We start from the raw sequence: 15,343 nt of genomic DNA, 5'->3' as shown, positions 1-15,343 counted from the left end.
TTTTAGGATTAGGTTCTTAGAGTCATTGACCCGTTTATCTCTAGCCATTAAATCACTTACATTTATCAAACCCTAAAATTGGTAATCAATTAGGTTATTATTCAACTAAGCCAATTGTTCGGATTAAGTTCTGACGATAAGCAAGGTCAAATATCTAGTCTTTTGATTATAGGTGTAAGCAAACGAGTTTTCCAAATAAGTTTAGTCAACTGGTCTAGTTGCTTCACAACCTGAAACCTGGAGTTTGGTTACTTTTCTTTTAAATTGTTTTACAACCAAATTAATTGCCAAACCGCTTGACATCATTTGTCCACCTAGTTTAATTAATTAGTGAACAATGAACTATAGTAGCACTTTCCATTGATTACCTGTGGATTCGACACCTTACTTGCCCTAGCTAGTAAAGGTAATTTGTAAATGTTTTTGATTGACCTTTCAACATTGATCAAAATGGCGCCGTTGCCGGGGAATCAACCCGTAAAGTGCAAGTTTAGTTTGTTAGTCTAGTTTAGTTTAATTTTAACTTCAGTTTTTATTTCTTTTTCTTTGTTGATTTTACTCGGGGTTTTGTGTTTTCGTGTGCGCAGTAATCTTTCAGGTTGATGCATGCAATGTACTCTCAAGATAAAGAGCCGTTACAGTTCGATCCAGAAATAGAAAAGACAGCGAAAAAAATCAAGCGGTCAAAAGAAACGGTGAATCCTCAATGCCGAAAGAAGAAGATATGAACCATCAGGAGCCTTACCCAACCCCACCTGTGTTTCAACCCGGAAACCAAGGCCCACCTCCTAATCAAGAACAACCCCGACCACAAAACATTTCACAAGACCCTCCGCCCAATGATTACCACCACTAAACTAGCCCCTTAACCGAACTCGTAGAGCTCAAAGACAGTATCACATGAGGTATGAACGGTCAAACCACCATAATTTCAGGGTGTGGTTGATTTTGAGAGAGAGAACAATAGAAGAAGGGGATTTGATGATTTTGAGGAATTTGAGGATTAGGAGGAATTGGAAGACAAACCTAGGGGTCGGTATTATCAAAGAGAACAACAACAACAACCACCACGTAACCAAACACCTGAACCAGTATAGCAACCAAGAAACCACAGGCCACGAAGAAGACCAATTGTGCAGGAACCACAGGTTCCTAAGTATGAGTTTGATGATGGGGTCCTGCGAGCATTTTTTCCATCACTAGTTCGGGGGGTTCAAAGCCATTTCATCCCACAAGTGGCCACGAACCCATTACCCATCATTATTCCAGTCAGAGAAGGGATAACTTTTTCATTAAGGCAAAGCAGTTTAACCGGAATGCCTGGGTTCTATGAAAAAGCCACAGAGGAACCATATCTGCATTTGAGTGAGTTCAACTCGATATGTGCTACCATCTCAAGCCAAGGGTTTAATGCGGATGACGTAAAAATGGTGGTGTTTCAGTATAGTTTGAAGGATGCAGCAAAACAGTGGTTTTTATCGTTGCCTTCAGCTAGCATTTACACGTGGCAAGATTTGGCTCAGCAGTTTCTAGATGAATATTATACGCCACAAAGAACTTCAAAAGCCCGCACTGCTATCAGAAACTATCAACAACGAATGAGCAAATCGTTTCATGAGGCTTTCACGAGATTTAAGTTGTTGTTGAGAACATGTCTGCATCACGGAATAGCTTTGTGGGAATTAATTAAAGGTTTCCATGATGGTTTGCCGACTAATGATGTGCGAGATCTCCAATCTACCACTAATGGATCTTTTCTAACAAATGATGAATATATAGACCGGGGACACCTTGAAAAACATGCTATGAATTCTAAGACACAATCCCAGTCGAACAGAATGATAAAGAGGTCGGTGGTGAAAGCAGTAGACAGTGGAAGTTCAGATGATTGGATGGCAAGGCTAGAAAAGAAGCTGGATCAGTTAATAGTTGCTGGTACGAAAGAAAAAGGGAAATCGGGAAAGGCATATCCAGTTTGTGAACAATGTGGTGATTTGGGGCACGATGTGGCAAGTTGTGGACTTGTGGAAGAGTTGGAAGATGGAGAGGAAGAAGAGGTGAATTTCGTGCAAGGAGAGAAAAGGTATAATAATAATGGTAATATGAACTCTAACATCTACCACCCAGGCCTTAGAAACCACCCTAATTTCAGCTATGGAAACCCGAATACTCAGCAAAACCCAAATTTCCAAAGCAATACTCAGAGAACAGAACAGAATATCATTCGAATCAAACGCAGTATGGGAACAGTGCAAGTAATAATCAGAGTCTATAATCAGAGAGACTTCGGGGAGTACAATAAAGGCTATCAAGGGAGTCATAAACAAGGCCAAGTAAATTCTGGGGGTAATAAAGAAGAGTCACTCAAGGCTGATCAGGAGGCTCAGAATAAAAGTGAGAATCGGATATTAGAGCTCCAAGAAAAAGCTAATACCTCGAGGGATAAACAGGTGAGTCAGCTCACGGAAGAAGTGGCGAGTTTGAAAACAAATCCATCAAAGCTACCGAGTGATACCTTGAAGAACCCAAGTCATCAAAGCAGTAGTTCATTCAACTCCAAAAATGCACACGTTAGTGCCATAACCATTGAAGATAATGTGGAGAATGACACGGTTGAAGAATTTGAAACAGAGGCCCACTCATCCCCATTCAGAATGAAGAATTCAAGACTATCAAGGCACTTGGTGATTATGGTGCGAGTGTAAGTGTTCTACCTGGGAGTGTATATGATCGGTTTGAGTTTGGACCTTTACAAGAAGCTGACACCACCTTGGTTTTAGCTAATTTCTCTCGAAGACGGCCCAGGGGAAGTTGGTTGGTGTCGTGGTAAAGGTTGGTGATTTTTACTATCCTAAAGACTTTCTTGTTCTTGATTATGCACCAGCAAAGAATGAAAAAGAACCCCGAGTGATATTGGGGAGACCGTTTTTGGCAACATCAAATGCTCAAATCAATTGCCAAGATGGAACAGTGTGCATGACCTTTGGTAATCGTAAGTTAATTCTAAATATATTTTCAAATTCATTTGATTATTCTTTTGAAATAAATATTCTAGGTCAGGTGCTACTAACATGTGTCTTCCTCATGTAAGCGAGGATGACACGAAAGAAGAGGGTTTTGTGTTTGATAGGTCAAAGCAGGAGAGAAAGAAAGAGGAGCTGAATGCGGTAGATATACAGAGTGAGGAGTTGGCTACTTGAGGTGATGATCTCAAAGCTGCAAGGTATAAGGTGGGAAATAATAAGACGGGTGGAACGAGTAAGAAGAAACCGCTAAAGAAGGAGAAGGTAAAGAATCCACCTGGGTTTGAAAATGACCAACGAAGGTTAGCGTGTTTTGGGCCAAGGTGGGATACAATTTACCACTCTGTTGGAGAAGTAAGAAGAATGAAGTGGGGGACGGTAAGCACTACATTAGACCACCATAATCACCAAATGAGGTAACGATCTGGCTGAAGACCTTAACAAAAACTTAGCACAGACCGGGAGGCAACCCGACCTTTTATTTTGTTTTTCTTTATTTTTGTTTTTCTTTTTGCGTTTTACTTTTTGTTTGTGTTTAGAAATCATACTAAACCCTAAGTGTGGGGAAGTTCATGGTGGTCTAGGCATGATTCGGTGGAGCATATATTGTCACATCAAAGTTCTAGGAATTCGGGTCAAGTTTGCAACATTACTTATCAGCGAGACCCGTTTGACAAGAGAGATTCGAATTAGGTGCATGTGTCTCTTTCCTTTACTTTGGTTGTTAAAATATTTAAGTTCCCATATATCACACTCGAATTTTAAATGAAAAATTACATTGGGGACAATGTAACGTTTAAGTGTGGGGATGCGGGATTGGATTTGAAAAGGTGAAAAATGCTAAAAATGCCCCAAATATAAAATTTTTGCACACAATGGAAAATGATAGAAAATCTGGAACTGTTTGTCAAAAATATAATAAAATAATAATAAATAAAATAAAAATATTAAAAATAAAAATAAGAAAATAAAATAATAATAATAATAATAATAATAATAATAGAACAGTAACACACTTAATTTGGGATGTGTCGGTAGACTCAACCTTTAAGAATGAAAGGACGGTTTGGTTGTTGACTTAATTGAACCTTTAATTGCTTAATTTTAGTGGGAAACATCATCGGGTTTTGTTTGTTTAGCTAAGCTTGTGTAAGGACTGGGATGAACGGTCAGGCCATACTCAAGCGTTTTGTTAGAGTTGATCACCAAAAGAAAATTTTAAAATATGAATAGACTATTGAACGATTCTTGGATAGGCTTAACGTTAGAGTATGCTAGATGGCTTGTGATATAAACATAAAGAAAAATGCTTCTAGTTTAAGTGGTTAACGCTTCATAGATGTATGGTTTTATAACTATAAATCCTATATTGATGGGATACTCTAGGGTTCGGAGACCATGGGTCTTTATGCGGTATATCATCTGGGTATTCATATCTGCTAAGTGGATTTATGAATATTAAAAGAGCTCAAAGAGTAAACCCGCAGTTTTTCTACCAAACATAAGTCATTAAACATGATCATTACGTGCTTTTAAAGTACAAATACACTACTGACTTGATCATCCACGCTGTTAGTCATATGGGGTCCTCGTGCTTGCGTCTCATTATGATTAAGAAACGGACCACACGGGACACGTCATATGTAAGCCCTACAGATAAATTCGTGCATACTCACCTATGGAGATGGACTTTGGGGTGTTGCTTGATAACGGGGGTATGCCATGTAGTGGGGACCATTTGCTTGATAGTTACCTAATTGCACCTTAATTGTATCTAATGGTCATTTTGGTAGACTTTGATGCTTAAATTTAGGTCGGGCAATAATATCCTTGATTGTATTAGCTATTACATATGGGCTTAAAATTGTACACTTTGTTGTGCAAAGTTTTGATCATCTAATTTTAAGGTCTAAGTCAAGTTAGGGTGGTCTGACTCGGTAAAACCATAATGAAGCATGGTAAGGCGGCTTCAGGACTTTGATGTGTGGTTTCCACTTAATCATATAAACTAATGAATTTGTCACACCCTATTGGTCCCGGTAAGTATTAGGGCATGGGTTTAAGTGGATAGCAATATCGACAATAGCGGTTTTTGTGTTATATGTAATTAAATAAAATAACTTAAGCGTTTTGTAAAGACAGTTTCTGGTTTTGATTACGTTGTAAATCTTTTTCAAGACGAAAAAGGATAAGTGTGGGCATGTGATGAGTGGGTAAAAGAGTGCGTTTTTAATGTCTAATATCGTGTGTTTTAGCCATTTATATATATCGAACACGATTACTTTGAGATCTTTTATGATTGCAGGGGTGTTGGTGCTTAATGGAGATAAATGGAGCTTAATGGAAGCTATTGATATGATACTTGAAAGTTAAAACGAAGATGAATGAGGCCGATAATCAAGATATGGAGAAAAAATGAAGAAGACCATACATGCCGCAAATTATGCTGTTAGGACCGCAATTTGTGGTCCTGTCAGAGGCCGCATGCTGGGGCGCAGATAATGGATTTTGGTAAAGGAGGCCGCAAGTTGCTGCCCTCGGAGCACAAATTGCGACCTAGTTCGTAAAATGACGCGGATTTTAGGTTTTTGCCTCCATATATAAATATAAACTTAGGGTTACGAAAAGTGAACTTCCCCCAGCCGTTTTTTGGTATTAGGAAGCCATTTTCCACCATCCTAACACCTACCAATCACCACAACCATCCATGCTTTCATCCTTCTACACCATAATCAAGCTAGTCAAGATAAAGATACAAGGCTAAAGCTTCTATGACCATCTCCGAGAGTAGGGTTGTGTTTGTAAGCAAGACCTTTTGGTATTTTGAACCTTAATATGGATGTTTGTTTGTGCATTCAAAAGTTTTTCGTAATTAAATGTTTTGTGATTTTATTAGTTAATTAGTTTGCGGTCATCAACTTTTAGGATTAGGTTCTTAAAGTCATTGATCCGTTTATCTCTAGCAATTAAATCACTTACATTTATCAAACCCTAAAACTGGTAATCAATTAGGTTATTATTCAACTAAGCCAATTGTTCGGATTAAATTCTGACGATCAGTAAAGTCAAACATCTAGTCTTTTGATTATAGGTGTAAGCAAACGAGTTTTCCAAATAAGTTTAGTCAACTAGTCTAGTTGCTTCACAACCTGAAACCTGGAGTTTGGTTACTTTTCTTTTAAATTGTTTTACAACCAAATTAATTGCCAAACCGATTGACATCATTTGTCCGCCTAATTTAATTAATTAGTGAACAATGAACTATAGTAGCACTTTCCACTGATTACCTCCAGATTCAACACCTTACTTGCTCTATCTAGTAAAGGTAATTTTAAATGTTTTTGATTTACCTTTCGACATAGATTGGGTAATCGAGCAAGTAAGGTCCTTTCCAATTGGTAACAATCAATGTACTCGGATAACGAGGCCCTTTTCCACTAGATACAATGAACCGGAGTGCAAAGGGGGGCGTATGATCATACTTAATGAGGCTACCACGTGAAAGTACATTCGAGCAAGTAATCAAATAACACACAAGTCCATATAGTGAATTGTAGTTTGTAATCGAAATCATAATACTTGAATGTTGTAATAGATACATATGCTACCCCAAAACAAGAAAATACTAATATAGGGGTTGTGAAAAACTCACCTTATGAATTGAGCTAAAAAGGTAATCCGAACGCGTCGAAAAGATTGAAAATGGCAAAAGAACCAAAAGCGTCACTAAAACTGAAATGAGCTATCCGCACTAACTATGATAAATAAATAAATAAGAGACTTAGTCGATAATCTTATTGGGTCATTTAGAGTTAGTTAATATTTTATTAATTTTATGACTTTTGATTATTTTATTTATGCTTGAACGGAATTTTCAGTTATCATCACGATACAAGTATTTTAACGGCAAGGATATGAAGTTTAAATGTTCGAAAGACTTGAACTAAGGTTTATAAATCAAAATTATAATCAATGATTTAGAGAGATGATTTTTTAGTGAATTAAAGTTTACGATTAACATTAATAAACGGTTTTTAATTACGGTTTACGAAAACGAGGCATTCGGTTTTTAAGTGTAAAATGGTAAAATATATTTCACATTTAATTTATATAATTTATATAATTTTTATTTAGTTTATAATGATTTTTATAATTTTATAAGAATTTTAAATGATTATAATTAATTAATAAGGAATAATTAATTAATAAAATTTGATTTAAAAAAATGGGGTCTGACCCGAGTTTCAAACCCGGGTCTCGATGTTATAAGGTCAGCAAGTTAACCAGTTGGACTAGGTGTTATATTTGTTAAAGGTGTGTGTATATATATACACACTATTGTTGGTACATGTGTGTCAGTAATTCATAGTCTAGCATTTGTAATCGAGTCTGTAATGCAATTATGTTTTGATTATGTTTATATTTGTAACACGCGAAGTTGTCAACAAGTTCGCTCTGGCGAACTTGTTGAATCAGCGAAGTTATTGACAACTTCGCCTATGGCGAAGTTGTCATGTTTATATACTGTTTCAGCCGAAACAGTTAGAGTTGGTCGTTTAGGGTTTTCGTTTCAGCTGTTCACTTCGTGTGTTACGTGTCATTGTCTGTAATAGTGACCTCGGGTCACGTGTTTGTTATCAATATAACGTGTTTGGTTTATTGCTTGTGTGTTCGATCTCTACATACTCTACACTCGTATCTACCTACGCAGGGATTCCGCACCTGCGTTGTTAGCGACATCCCGTGTACGATCCGTCCAGGAACCTACAACTATTAGTTTTTAATGATTTTTTTAATTAATAATAACAAAACACTTAACAAAAATATAGAAGGTTGACCTGGGTTTCGAACCCGGGTCTCATGTATGCCATAATTAGAATGTAACCAGGTGAACCAAGAAGCAGTTCAATTTAAGGTATGATAAATATTGAGTCATCTTCTTCAATTGGAACCCTAGCTTTCCAATGGAAGAATCTGTCCCATGTTCGATTAAACTAGGTTAGGGGTTTCGTTTATTGAATCAAACTAATCAAATGCTTTATTAATTACCCGTTATCGTGTTGTTTTGAGGGAGAAAGAGACCTCGCCGAACGAACTTCAAAGTTAATATACGAATTGATTTAGTGTATTTTAGAGTGAAAGGAGTTTGTGAACGATTTTAGATCGAGATTATACTAGTTGGTGGAGCGTATCGACGTTAATTGTGATAATTTGATTACTCAATTTCTGGCGGTCATTACGGACATTAATCACGGTTTTGCAATGTTAATACGAAATTAATTAGTTGATTACAGTTTAAAATCAACGACCAAATTCGTTATTGAAGTTAAATGGGCAAAATCGCGTGTAATATGGCTTGAAAGAGGGTCGCCGAAGCCGCCGCCAGCTTCGCCGGATTATGTTGACGGGAAAACAGGGTTGGGTGGGCGTTTGGGATAGATTTTTATATTTTGATATATTTTAAATTAAATTTATAGTTTAGTCCCCCAAAAGTTTCATAAGTTCTTAAAACTGATTTTTATTTTAAGTTTACATATAGGCCCTTGAACTTTAAGATAGATTTTATTTATACTTTCATGATTCATAATTAAGACTTTAGGATATTTACGCATTTAACCCGTAATGCTCGATTAACGGTAAAACTTGGAATAAATCGAAAGTCATGACGTACAACCATTGGATATCAAACGCTATGAATATTTATTAATGATAATTAATAATACATCAAAAAGACCTAATGGGTCGGTTTAACGAATACAAATACAAATCAAAAATGATGAATGTGACACTATGAAATGAAGTAAATATAATTATTACCACTTTAATAGCGTTACTAGCTTATGAGTGATATGTACGTTGCATACGGGCGTATTCCACTTAAAGTTAGGGTGTTACAGAAAATAAGGTCTAGACTTTCTCTGGACCATGACCCTGATATATAATTGCATATAATTGTGTCTTGTTTAAAAGAAAGGTGTGTGTTTTACAAAGACGTTAATAAAGGGATGTAAACAAGCCAAGCCGCTCGTGAGTAGCTCTAGGTCTAATAAAGGGAAACCGTTTGATGTGCTAAAAGTAGTCTAGGGTTCCAATTATTAACTAAATTAGATGGGTTAGACCCTAGCTCCAGAATGTAACCATGTAACCGTTTGATGTGCTAAAAGTAGTCTAATAATTATTAACTAAATTACGCTAATCTAGACACTACATAATACTCTAGACTCTTTAAAACTCGACCAAACTACTAATCAGCAATTGAACCAATCGACTCTAGTATAGCTAAGTAAGTCTGGATATCGAACCCATGAGACTCTGTAAATTACGTTTATTAGCTAATTAGACTCAACTACAGACACGAATTATTTATTTATATTTCTTTAAGGTGGGGAGGGGGGGTTAAGTAAAATACTAATTTAAACTATTATTAAAAACTAATTTAAGAAAATAAGTAAATTAAACGAAACGGAAGTTTGTTGATTAAATCAGATGACAATGTAAAACTACCTAGGCTAGAATCCCCTAAGTTTTAGTTGTCAATTAACCGGGAAAATATCTAGTTATGGAACTGGAATCGTAAAATAGACGCTTAAAAGAAAACCCGAAGATGACTCCTGACCCTTCTCAAGAAGACACCTATGGGTTTCTAATAAGTTTTAACGCACACCAGTTTTAAGATCAAGTTTCCATACGGTCACCTAAATAATTATGGACTAGTTCCTTTATACGAAATCCTACCTTACAGTGCGAAAATCAAATGCAATATAATATATTCAATTGACTCGATAGACAAAGTTAATCAATCAAAACTAAACAGACTCCTTACAAAGAACTAAATCTAGCAATCCTGATCAACAAAGACCTACCAATAACCTAGCACCTTACAGCTATTTAGGTTAGCAGCATACTTAGGTTTATTTAATTAAATAATATTATTCCTATGATCTTATTCAAAATCAATCATAAAATAATCAAAAGCACATAGTAGATAACCTAATAGCATCCTATCATAATGACAAACGATAATCAGACAACTATGGAATAATAAAACTCAATAAACAACCCTAAGTATCCATATGCATCAATTTAATATAATTAAACCTATTACTAGTTCATAAAACCATAACGATAAATAAATCCCAAGTCAAAATCAAACATCAACAAAGGTTCATCGCGTGCCTAGGCAGTCTATAATGCTTAGCCTAGCATTATAAAATCAAACAAAATAATGATAAAAGAAATCATGGTGAAAAAGAATGTAAACGGAAGAAAATAGGTGATAAAACCCGTAGTCTTCATTCTTTATCAAGGAGCACTTCACTGGCTGATTTCTAGCCTTCAAACCCGTCAAAATATTCAATCCTAAGCTTCACGAAACTCCAGATTCGGCTCTGGTTCACAGGGTATGCTTGGGATTAAGTTTAGGGGTGTTTATATAGGCATTCTAGGCCCAAAACAGGTAAAAAAGCAAGAAAATTCGTGAAAATGGGTGCCCAGGGCGCCACGCGACGGCATTTTGCCCTCCTGGTCGAGCGGCGCTGCAGGCTAGGGAGTGTAGGCTGACCAATCTGGTCCAGTTCAATTCTGATGCTCCGGTTCTCCGGTTTGGATTGTTTTAGCTCGTTTTTCGCTCTTTTTAACCAAGATCAACCTCCAAAACCTACATTATTCAAATATGTTTGTAATATAAAAATTCTAATAAAAACCAAACAAAAATTAATAAAATATTATGTAAAATGTACATGGGATTTATATATATTTAGCATATTATCACCGTTGTATATAAAAACAATGTTATACTTTAAATCATTCAAGGTTTATGCTATACCCCCGACTAGGGTTTAAGCCATATAATAGAATAACTTAAGCGAACCCCTATATATGGATACTTGGAGTTTAATCCCTAAGGTTGATCGAGAAGCACTTCTACTCTACTTCATGTATCGGGGATCAAATCGCCAGAACTTCGGCGCTTGGGACTCCTTGGCACACTTACCGAGGTTTATTGTGTGTGTGTGCATGAAGGTGTTATGAGATGCAAATGAAATCAGTGTCATGCCCCCTCCCCACACCCCTTTACAGGCGAGTTTTGGGTTCCGTTGCGTATCGTGATGGGTCCGTGGGCAGGCCGTCGTAATACACGATGCCGCCCATGACTTCACCGCATGCAACGCGCCGCCGAGTCATTCACTACATGGCTCGATGACTCGCCATGTGTCGACAGGTGGTTCGACACGTGTCTCTGATTACTTAACGTGATCATCGCATATCGCGATGACCGAATTGGTGGAGCCGTCGAGTAGTGAAACACCGCCCAAGATTTAGATATTTCTCAATCCGGTTGCACATCGTGATGGGCTTGAGCTTGGTCTGGTGCGATGCGCGATGGACTAGCAGATTTGGTTTTTCTCATTTTTCTTGCTGATTCTTGTTTGACATATTTGGGGTGTTGGTTCCTAATTATTTTGGTAACATTTTGGTCCTTCAACTTTTGAAAACTCATAAAAGTTAATCAAAATTTTTAGGATGTTAAACCAGGGGAAGGGATGAATACGAGCTCCGCAAATGTATTCACCATTTTCTTTGGTTAGCTTTAATTTATGATATTTGATTTGTTTATTATAAGTGTCTTGTGAGTGTTTATATATCCATGCCTTCTGGGTGACGCTATTGCTAGCAAACTGTAGAATTTTTTTTCAGATAATTGTATTTCTTAGGGGGTGTTTTGGGATTCCTTATTTTACCTCCTTATAACTTTTCAGTAAATTAATAAGTTATAAAAGTGTATCTTATTAACTTTTCCCTCTCACATCAAAAGCAATCTAAAACACCTTATTTTTTTCAATAAGTTAATAAGTTATACGTTGGTGAAAATAAGCAATCCCAAACACCCCCTTATTAAACTCAAAATTATTACAGCAGAGTCGCGGGCAAACAGACAACAAGCTGCATTGCAATCCTATTTTGGATAGCAAAGCCATGTATTGCAGCCTCAGATGTCATCATCGTTCAGCAAAAAAGACATATATTAAGGAACCAAGGCCAACAAAAAAGACAAGTTATTAAAGAACAAGGACCATACTGAAATCACATGACAATATCGTAATATTGTTGGACACATGAAAAATGAGGTTAAAAGAATTACTAATATAATTATAAAATATGTTTAAGAAAATCAATAATCCAAATATTCGGTCCTGTAGTTAACATACTTACACTGGTATTGATCAAACGAAGCAAGTGATTCTTTAAGCCATATGGAGCTAAAGATCGTTGCAAGAGATCAAGAAAAGCCTTAGGTGAATCAAGAGAATGATGGCATGCGTGAAGTTGAAGACTAGCCTATTTTAAGTAGGAAATTAGGGGGTCAGTCGGGTACAACAAACCAGGGGGGTTGATTGTTGGCTCAATTGTTGTTCGGCCCATGAATATGCCCAACCAAGAATTAAAAGGAGCTATTAAATGGTTGCTTAATGACCAAGTAGGGTTATTAGGTATTAGTTAATTTAGAGTTAACAATATAAAATAGGGGCAATCGAGTTAGGGTTTGTCAACAAGATGATTAGATGCAACCAAGTTAGGGTTCATTAAGAGAAAAACCGAGTCAGGGTTCGAGAGTTTGAATCAGTTTTGAGTTATACTTTCTAATTAATATAAACAAGAGTTAGTTGTGTAGTTAATATTTGTTTATAGATCGGGACTTGAAAAACTTTATAACATAAAACCAAAACGCTAGCGTAAACCTATCTCGTTCATTGTGGCGAGGGAACCTAGGAATAAAATAATGTCGAGCACGTAAACAACAAAATATTCATGTTAAAACGTTGTTTAAAATAAAAATGCTGCAATGACAAAATAGAAAATTTTTAAATCATCATATTTTAAATTTTAAAGGTTGTAAAAGGAAAAAAATTACCATAAAAATAAAAATTTTGAAGCGATCTCGACAACGTTTATTTTTTGCTTCGATGACTTAAATATTATTACGCGCAACTCCGTATTAAACGAAATCTAGACCGAAATGTAGATAACTATGAGCACATCGCAATAGTATATTCAGAATTTTATAAAATCATCTTTAAAGTTGTAAGAGAACAAAATTAAAAAGCTATTGTCTCTTGCGATTTATGGCTTGATCAACACTACTGAACAAAAACACAAAGCTACTATCACATGCTAGGTACTTCCGGTCTAATCGCCACTTAGTCACGATCCTGCTCACCAAGGCCTACGCCACCAACTTATGTTAAGTTAACAACTTTTATTCAACGCTATTAAATAGTAAAGGATCAAAATCTAACATATATATGTTTATTATTTTCTGGTGTTACCAACATCACATGTTAAAACATTAACAAGAAAAACTTGATATTAAGAGACATGTGCTATAACATCTTGAATGAGAGAACCAATATTGGAATACGATGAACCACCCTCCATCACCGTCGATATGCTATTCTCACTAATCTTTTTCACTTTCATTCTAACCGTATCATCCTCCATCACCCGCCTTATCCCTCTTTCTATCTCCTCTGCCGTGACTGTAATCGTTTCCACTGCTGGGTTAAACAAATCCCTTTTATAATCTAGTTTGATCTCCACCGCTGATTCCAACTCCACCACCATTTCAAACGCATTGAGCTGCTGCTCGGCATACAAAGGCCAAGTAGCCACTGGTACACCGAACCATAAACTCTCCAACAACGAGTTCCACCCACAGTGGGACACGAACCCTCTGACTGCACGGTGACCTAGCACTGCCACCTGTGGGGCCCACCCAATGACTTTTCCAATCCCAACAGTTCGCTCTAGAAACCCTTCCGGCAAGACCACTCCACGATCCTCATAGTCTCCGATGACTTTAGACTTTTTATAGGGACCATAGGAAACGGTGACCGCTCTGCTCTAAACCACGTGCTATCTCCTTCACTTGAACTTCCTCAAAAGTACTGCCCATACTCCCAAAACACAAGAACACAAACGAGGAAGGCGGTTGATTATCCAACCACGTGATGATATCATCCTCTAATGGTTTTTTTGGCACCGGAACCACCTTCTAGGTTGAGTATGGGTCCCACTGGATACACCGGCGGGACGGTGGAGTCAGATAATAACGACTCGATTGCGTGTGTTTCCAATTCCAAGAACGAATTTACAATTATTGCTTTGACCTCTCTCAGTCTTCGGGCTGTTGACATAACAAAGTCCAGAGTTTCTCTAGTCTGAACCACGGCTGGAAAGACCTTTGTTGGCACCGGTTTAACAAACGTTGGAACTGGTATCTCGGTGTCCAAGTGGCTCAACTTGATAACATCTTGGTTCTGTTCATCACATAGTGTTTGAATATGTAACTGAAACCCAAGAAAAGCAGCATTAGAGGTGAAGAACACGTATGTTGGAACGTCAAACTCATTAGCCACATCTATCATGCAAGTGCAAAACATGTCGACCACAAACCCTGCGACTCGACCTGAACCCGATTGACTTATCATGTCAGCCACGATGTTTCTAACAAATTTGCAGTGACTCTTGATGAATTCATTGAAGGAAGTCAGGGGATCTTTTGAGTTACTCGGTGAGATTTCTTCTTGAGGGAGTTCAATAAAGGATATTCGATCCGTACTGGTTTCCGCTAATATTGATCCGATGTAGGCGGTGCTAGAGCTAGAACTTGGGCCAGGAGACTTGATGACGAGGACGGTTATGGAGAGACGTTGGTCTCGATTCACTAATAACTTTGCGATCTCGATGGTTGACATGATATGACCAAGGCCAGGAGCAGGGATGAATACGAGCTTGCAACGGTATTTGCCATTTTTGTTTTGGTTTGTTTGATGTTTGATCTTATTAATTTATGTGCTTGTGAAACTTATATCCACGAGGATACTTTTGTATATCACATAGAGTCCAAGAGTGGGGGGCAGATAGAAACTTTAAATGTGGTCTTCAATATGCAATAATGAAGATAAAAGAGATAAGTTAGAGGCTGAGAGCCATTCAATCTTCTTTTGTAGAGTCGTCTGCATTTCACATCACAACTTTTTCCACGGCATAGACTTAACACATAAAATAAGTCAAGAGCCATAAGTTACCTAGGGTGTGCGCGGCGCGGTTTTGGGCAAAAACTAAACAGAAAACCAAATTTGCGGTTTTCTTAGTTTTCAAAATAATTCGGTTTTGATTTTTTTTGGTTTATGGTTTTTGGTTTTCGGATTTTATTCGGTTTTGGACACGATTTGTTTTGGGTTTCCTAGTCAGGCCAAAAAAAATATCCAAGATTGCGACTCAACCATTTTGAGAGCCCAAAACAAAGTAAAAATCTA

The 15,343-nt window shown here is 37.1% G+C and overlaps 1 pseudogene; it reads right to left on the bottom strand.

Moving 5' to 3' along the window:
• Nucleotides 1–13,391: 13,391 nt before the first annotated feature.
• Nucleotides 13,392–14,812, bottom strand: LOC143605262 (anthocyanidin 3-O-glucosyltransferase 2 pseudogene; annotated as a pseudogene).
• Nucleotides 14,813–15,343: the final 531 nt, after the last annotated feature.

Source organism: Bidens hawaiensis, unplaced genomic scaffold (genome assembly GCF_021521415.1).
Source record: "Bidens hawaiensis isolate Kalapana, Puna unplaced genomic scaffold, B.hawaiensis_p1.1 tig00068807_1, whole genome shotgun sequence".
Classification (NCBI taxonomy): Eukaryota; Viridiplantae; Streptophyta; class Magnoliopsida; order Asterales; family Asteraceae; genus Bidens; species Bidens hawaiensis.
The sequence above is the reverse complement of the archived record's forward strand: the minus strand, read 5'-3'. Positions and strand labels throughout refer to the sequence as shown.